Source organism: Hyposmocoma kahamanoa, unplaced genomic scaffold (assembly GCF_003589595.1).
Source record: "Hyposmocoma kahamanoa isolate Upper Pololo Valley unplaced genomic scaffold, ASM358959v1 64, whole genome shotgun sequence".
NCBI classification, from domain to species: Eukaryota; Metazoa; Arthropoda; class Insecta; order Lepidoptera; family Cosmopterigidae; genus Hyposmocoma; species Hyposmocoma kahamanoa.
Window position 1 is genome coordinate 6,256,472 of NW_020653852.1, and position 8,259 is coordinate 6,264,730.

The 8,259-nt window shown below is 34.2% G+C and overlaps 1 protein-coding gene across 2 annotated transcripts in view; it reads left to right on the forward strand.

Annotated features, from left to right (window-relative positions):
- LOC113230662 (probable beta-hexosaminidase fdl) overlaps positions 1-8,259 on the forward strand; it is a 190,870-nt gene that overhangs the window by 760 nt on the left and 181,851 nt on the right. The window lies entirely within an intron of this gene.

Sequence of the window (8,259 nt, forward strand, 5' to 3'; positions counted from 1 at the left end):
GATTGTTAGTCCTAATGCTAGTTTTACGCGCCTGTATTTATTGTCTTATCCTATATAACTTTTCGAACATAGTTTATCTTTTTAATAAATATATCTAAATACTAGTTAGCGTTATTCAAAATGTCTTGACCTTTATGTGCAGGTGTGCTTAGATGTGTTTGAGACTTATCCTCAAAGCTATCTAAAGCCCTGGCCACACACCCTCACCTGTTCTAAACTATTTTAGTTATACTCTTAAAACATGCTCAATAACCTTCCATTGTTTAGTAACACCATATACTAATACTAAAGTTACAATATTATTTTAAATTAGGAATATGAAGTAAAATTCAAAACAGCAAAATAATGATTGAGGAAGTTATATGACTGCATCATTAAATTACAAAACCACTATACATAGCTATAAATAATCATCTATTTTTTCCCCAATATATTATAATCTAAATACAAATATCTATGTTGTTTATAACCATTTTTGGGCCCTAATGTAGTATGTAATAATAATAACAACTAATAATATGTAATCAATCAGTCATTTGTTTAATTTTTTCATGACTACATAGACACAGGTAAATAAAAATGCACAAATAAACAACACTAATATGCTCTAATTGTTTAGTGTTTAAATGAAATTACATGTATGTAGTTAGGAATGTATTCCGTGTGCACATATCTTATTTGTGGAAACTTGTAATAACTGGTCATCAATATTTATTTTTGTAACTATTTATATACCTACCTAGCTGTTAGTTTCTCTAAAAATGTGAAATAAAATAAAATAAAAATATGATGCAAAGGAGGTCCTTTAGGAGGACTTTTAGGAGGACCTGAACATACCTATTTTTTAAAGCAGCAAGATATATTTGGTGAATTTGAAATTTATTAGGTATAGTTTGTAATAATTCTAGTATACAACCACACCGATTACCAGATCTATTGGGGAATGCCCAGAGCAACAATATTAATTCTTGGGCACAAACTAAACTAAAACCAACCTGGAATCAAACCCAGGTCCTCTTCATGTAGTGTCCACAATGCTAACTTCTGAGCCCGTACGGTTAAAAAGGATACCCTAAATGAGAACCTAAACATTCATATATAGCTTATCTTCCACAGTTGGTGTCAGTTTGTTGATAGTATTGGCTTATGAAACAAATATAGAGATATGCTAGGAGCAAGTTGTTTAGGTAGCTAGTTACAATACAATACAATACAAAATAAAATAAATCTAATGAAGCAAGTTTATTTTTAGCATATAATATTACATTTACTATAATGTGTAGTTTAGAAGAGCACTTCTATTAAATCAGGATTGTGAAGATAAAATTATATGCATGGTAAACAATATCCCCATAACTATTTTCATAGAGAATACCATTAAATTGCTTTTCAATGTAATTCATAATTGCTTTGGAACTAGATTCTTATCTAATTCTTATGTTAGGCATATGCTACAGTATTTTTCCTTAATTGACTGTGTAACTGTTAATTAATACAATTACATGAAATCGTTGAAATTGATTGTTTAAACTTTTATTTTTAAGTCAGTTCCGGTGTTGGTGTTTTGGATACTCCGGGATTTAGATATTTTGTACCTCAGATTTCTTCACTTAAAATTTCTGTGTGATTATCCGGACTGTTTGTTACTATGGACTTAGCCAGCCATGAAACTAGGTTGCTTGTTTTTGTACTACATTGTATCGACCCGTATCGTCGCACTGCTGTGCATAGGTCATTGGTTCAATGCGTGAAGACTCACTTAACTGAATTAAGTTTGAACAATCTGAACAACATTATTATTTATCAAGTTCTTAGGTTTCGTGATTGCTACACATAAGAAGTGAAACTATTTTTCTGGATCTAAGTCACATATATACCATTTCAACACCAGCAATTAACACTATGCTAACTTGAAAGTTGTAACTTTTCACCAACCAGAGCCTATAAAAGGGAACCTTGTGATAACTTTTTAATTTTCGGTTTTCGTGGTTGTAACACATAGAATGAATGATTTTTTTACTGCAAGTTATTCATCATAGATTATAAAATATATTATTTTCTTAAACTGAATAATTTAGCATTAAAAACGCAAAATCGACAAAATTCGAGTTAGCATATTGTTAATTGCTGGTGTTGATTAGTTTTTTCAAACAAACTAACGTTTCAGACTCTATAGGCGTGACCCATGGTCACAGCTTAGTCATGACAAATAGACTCTATTTAGATCTGACAAAATAGTTACATTTCAACCATGGCCACCAATCTTATACTTAATACTTCACTATTAAGCAAGTGCTAAATTAGTAATCTAAATAGCCTCACAATTTCAACACAGCCAAACAAAATAAACACTAATGAAAAACAATGCCCTCAGTCTTCATGTGCCCATTATATTGCTTCATATGACCAATAACTGAAAACAATCTGCTATTATGAAGTATTTTATTCACTGACGATTTTTAGGCTTAGTACTTATAGTCTACGACGGCTACAAGGACATTCCATTATTTGTTATTTGTGGACGTTCGACTAATTTGAGAAACGAACTATTCTAAATTGGTTTAGGTCTGGGTGTCCTGCTAATTGCCCCAGAGTGAGTTCTGTTTCTCTGGTACTGATAGTACAGGGGCAATTGGTGTGGTTGTCTGACACGTTATTATTATTATCATACGAATAGCAGGTAAGTAAAGTCTTGTGTGAGACGATGCGGAATCCATCCAGTTAGATGGATCAATTTGGTCTTTTTTTGTGAATCAGCTCATGAGTCATGCCCAAAAATAAACCTAATACAGAACCATTTTAAATCAAGCATAACTTTGCTTTACAGCTATACTCTAGGTATCCCTTCTAGTGGCCAGAGTTCCACTTATAAAAAGGTTCCATATTAATAGAGTAGGAAATGCAGTTTCCTCTTGTTTACACCCAATGCACCCAAGTGAATCAGGTGATTAAAATTTACTAAAAGTGTACTTAATTCACCTAGTCCCTAACGCTCCCCAGTGGGCGCTGAAGAGTCCTGGGGGGGCGGGGGTAAGGCGGTCGTCGGAAGCAATGGGGAAGTCCTGGGTCCAGGGGTTCTACCGCATTTGAAAAAAAAAGTTGGGAATCTATGACCTAGGTCAATTAAGTTAACACACTGATTTTATTATATATTACAGAAATAAAGTAGTAGGGCCTTTACTACTTAGTTAGGAGCATAACAAAGAACTTTACAACACAAATAAAGAAAACACTAATGCAATTTGTGGTGTACAAACAGCAGAAATTTTACGATCAATAAAATTGGTCTGCAATTATAACTAGAAGGTTCTATACAAAGTTTCCCGTGTTAATTACAGTAACACTTGAAGGGTTTTTTGGCAATTACCGTTTATTATTAACTTCAATAGCCTGTGTTAATTACTTAATTCGAATTATTTTCTGTCATCATCAACCCATTTCATATCACAACTGTTCGATTCCCGGGCCGGGAGAAATATTTGTATGGCCCACATTTATTTCTCTCATGGGTTTGGGTGTAATTTGTGGTTGTCTATACGTGTGTGTCCACGGCACCCGGGACGCAGGGTTTCTCTAGTGCGGGGCTATGTTGACAGTTTTGTAAGCAGTAGAGCTTCTTGTGAAAGAGTTCGTTCAGGGAAGTGCTGCCACCTTATCTATTTCTGCGTGACGGGACGGGACGGGACGGGACGACCAAGTCGTACGCCTGATGGTAAGCTACACGCCTGTCCTTAACAGTTACAGTGCCACTCAGAGCTTTAAATTGCAAAGATCTGAGGGGCACTACCACTGCGCCCGTCACCCTGAGACATAAGTTGGCAAGTCCCATGTGCCTGTAATTTCACCCGCACCCTTACTTACCCTTCAAAACCGGAACACAGTAATCATTTACATTACATTACTGCTTGGCGGCAGAATTAGGTAAGGTGGCAATACTTCCTTGGACGAACTCTTTCACAAGGTGCTCTACTGCTACTAAAAAAAAGCAACCATTCTACTATTAAACTACTACCGCTTTTTATTACTTTCTTTTATTGTTTATATTACTGACGATCATATTATTTTTTCACATTGTTTTTTATATTATAATGGCGTTAAAAAAAATGATTAAAAAAGCAGATTTTCAGTAATTGGCAAAAATTCGCTTGATCCCTAGATACTATTGATGAGTGAATAAACCTTAATCTTATGTTAACTGTAAAAAAATAACTTAATAGTAGCTTTTTAAAGTATTTCCAAGAACCTACTAAAATGTTCTCAACATAAAATAGTGTAAACAACTAAAACGAATAACTACGGCAAGTTCAAAAACTCTTTTCCCCCTTGTGATCACGTATTCTTTAATAAAAAACTTGGAAACTGTCAACAAGAAACGTGCGAACAATTCATGAAATATTGTTCTTTTTTTTAATTTTCCCATGACAAGTTTCACTTTTAACATAATGAAGATTCACTAGACCGATGCTGCCAACATTATTTACAAATAATTCAACATGCAACTATACACATTCAAGTAGATTGTTTGTTTCCGTGACAAGTTCAATAATTAGGATGATGGGTGGTCAATAGTTTTGTATAGAAAAAAGCGACCAGGAAATGTATATCTCTCTGTATACGGATGCACAGATACGCGTGAAACGGCTTGCTTCCTGCTTCACATGTTAGGTGCCCCAAACATCATTTACTATTGACGAAACTGCAAATTAACTTAATTCTTTTTTATTAATAAAATAAGTGCGCATTTGACCTCCATCTATGTCACCTGATGGAAACTGACATTAAGGTCGACGATGGAGCATGCATACTTAAATAATGCTTATTCACTTTCGCCTTGGAAAAGGTCCAAGTTATACTGTTCAGGGAGCAAGTCTGCAGGCAGTCAGTTCGCCATATAAATGTGGAAGCGAAACGCTTGGTGTGAATCCTTGGTGTATCACAACATAGTAGTTATTTAGTTCTATGTTATAACAATCAATCCGATCTAACTAGCTTTCATTATAAATGGTAAACGATTACATTTGTTCGTTTAAATTATTCTCTTAATATAGTGAAGCATTATTTAATTGTAAATGAAACTGTTCTATTTGACGGATCAAATTTTTTTGTTTTGCAATTTAGACCCGGTTTTATTTCCAATGTGTGACTATCGCGAAAATCGAACTCCATTGTCTAATTCTTTCGTCACATCGTAAAGTATGTACTTCTGAAACAGAAGAAGTTCTATTTCTTATATAATTAGAACACCTGTTTAAACTAACTACATTTAAATTTATATTACTTCATAAACATCGGAACCTAGAGGTCACGTTTATGTACTCAGCAATAACGTATAAAGACTTTAACTCGTCTCCTCGTTAGTAAGTAAAATTTATGTGTTAGTCTTTATTCCCACTAGTTTAGGTTTGTAACCTTTTCTTTTTTCTTTTACGCTAACATGCTTACGTTTTGCATAATGAAACTTTAAGTACAGTTTTTTATATCAAGAGATGAGACGAACAAGTCGTGTCCATAGCAGTACAGTACTACTCAGAGCATAAAAGTCGAAAAGATCTGAGGGTCACTGTCACTATTTGAGACATAAGTTGACAATTCCAACGGGCATATAATTTCACAAGCACCCTTACCTTTCAAAACTAGAAGTAATGCACTGTACTGCTTGGCGGCAGAAATAGTTAAGGTGGCAGTGTTTCCTTAGACGTACTCTTTCACATTGAAGTCTGCTGCTAGTTATACACATATCTTAGTTTTAAATTCTGGACTGGCTTAAGGCCTTAAGTTATATAATCAGATATGAGTTAAAATAAAATTATCAATCAACATTTCATGAAAAGTATTTCATAGAATTTCATTTTTCTTATTAAGAGATGATAAAGAGATAAATAAATAATTCCTTATGTAGTTCTGCTCTACCCGCGTTTTCATCTCTCTCATACAACTCAATCAATGTACAGATCGCTTGAACGTTGACTGTATATTATGCGATTATTCGGTTCGCCGATGACCTAATAAACAGAAGGTCACTTGTGGTGGTACACACTAACCGATTTTAAATTTGCAAGTATACTCAAAGTATTGACTTTTAGCATTGACAGCTTTGTTTTCAAGCTGACTTTGTAAATGGCAGAGAGCTTTGTTTTTGCTTTTTAAGTTTATTATGACAAAAAAAAGGTGTGGACACAGAAAAAATATAGCGTCTAGGGTAGACGAATTTTTAATTAATTCTCGTCAAAACTACTTAGTTTTGACGAGAATTTGTCCGTCATTCAATTATAGGTGGCATAAATCATGACCAAAGACCATAGAGTATGTTTAACTATTTAGGTATTAATTCTGCACATTTGTGCAGAATTAATACATTCATAATTAATAGCTAACGATTTGACCTACCGTCTCTCAAGCAGAGACCGTGAGTTCGAATCCGTTCTCGCACCTCAGTTTCTCAGAATTTATGTGCGAAATTCAATTTTAAATTAACAATGAGTTAGAGTTTAAATAACCAAACCCGCATTGGGCCAGTGTGGCAGGCCTAAACCCTCGACTTAGAGGAGACCCGCGCCCAACAGTGGCACGTAAAAATGGCTTGATGATGATGATGAGTACATACAGGTTGGATAATCCCGTCCTCTAACATCTGGATGTCGCGAATTCCTTGCTTTCTTTATACAGGTACATTTTGTGTTTTCGTTTTTTTTTGCTTGTTAGTGCTGGTGTCTACCACCATCATTACATTTTAATTATTTTGTTCTTGATTTTTTTTATATGTAACTGGTAACTAGCAATACTACGACAGAGATTTCCAAACTTTTTGTCTCGTAGGTCACGTGCCAACTTTTTCTATTTTACGTAGACCCCCCCACCCCCTCGTGCCTTTCTAATATGGATTTTTTTTTACAAATCCGTTAACTTCAAGTGTTTTTGACAGATAGACTGAGAAACACTTTAAGAAATAGATCCGAATATAGATCGATTTCTTGTTTATTGTGAAATGTTTACTTCATAGGCGATTTTTATATCTTTTTTAAGAAAGTTCCTACTGTATGTATTATGTAGATTATTCTATTTATGGTAAGCCAACATTTTGGTTATGACGTGCGTAAATGGGATCCACTCTAGTGGACCCCCATTAACGTCTTATGCACCTATTTCTATTTTTCTCTGACATGGACCGCTTGTACACCGCTTTGCGAAATGACCGATTTGGAAGAAATGATGACTGTTCGCCGCTAGAGACACAGTAGCATGTAGAGACGGGTATCACGATTAAAAGATATAATTCATTTTAAAAATATATATTACGTGAATAAAGAGTTACTCACTATATAGACCATTTATTAATGAAATAACAATTATTAAACCTTAAAGCCTCAAATGACAAACGTACCATCCCTAGCAACACATCAAACAAATGGGCCTTATATCACTTTTAAATATCTACTTTCGTTTGCGCTGAAATCACAAATTAGAAAACTGAAATAGTACAGCGCCAACAACTCACCTGTGTGTACGTCTCCATATATTCCAAAAATATTCTGTATTTATTGTAATAAAGATAATATCTCTGACAATGGCGGGCTGTTCCACTCGGTGATGTGGGAAAAATAGCAAAACATCTAATAGGGAATCGGACAATTTTTCAGAAAGTGTCTAGAATTAACTAAAATATATATGTACAGCCATGAAAAATAATATTTTATTAAAATAAAGCTTAATAGTCTCTAAAATGTGCTAAAACTACGTTAAAATTTAAATAGAAACAAATTGGCGCGCAAACGTAACAAAATGTCAAATTGAACGCGTGACGTCATTTGTAGGTAAACAAGCTACGAAATCAAAGGCAAGGTGTTATTTTAAAGTTTTTGTGAAGTTTGAAGTCGTTATGGAAAGGAAAACATATCGTTGGTGTGTAGTACCTCAATGTAGGAATACTTCTATAATTACCCCAAATAAACTATTTATTGATGTACCTCGAAAATCCGACATACGAAAAAAATGGTTGGTCCTAGCACGACGAAATGTCTGTAAATTCAGCGATATACTTTTGTGATGATCACTTCGACGTAAGTACACTTTATGCAGTGAGTGATACATAGATCGAAGCATGTGTTAATAATTATATAGTAAATGTTGTGTTATATTCACTAGTGCCTTTAATTATGTAATGTAATAATTATGTATTCGAATTTTAGCTGCCGAATGATATGGAAAATTACATACGATGGAAGGACTGTATTACTATCGATTTGAGGGCTGGGGGGGGGG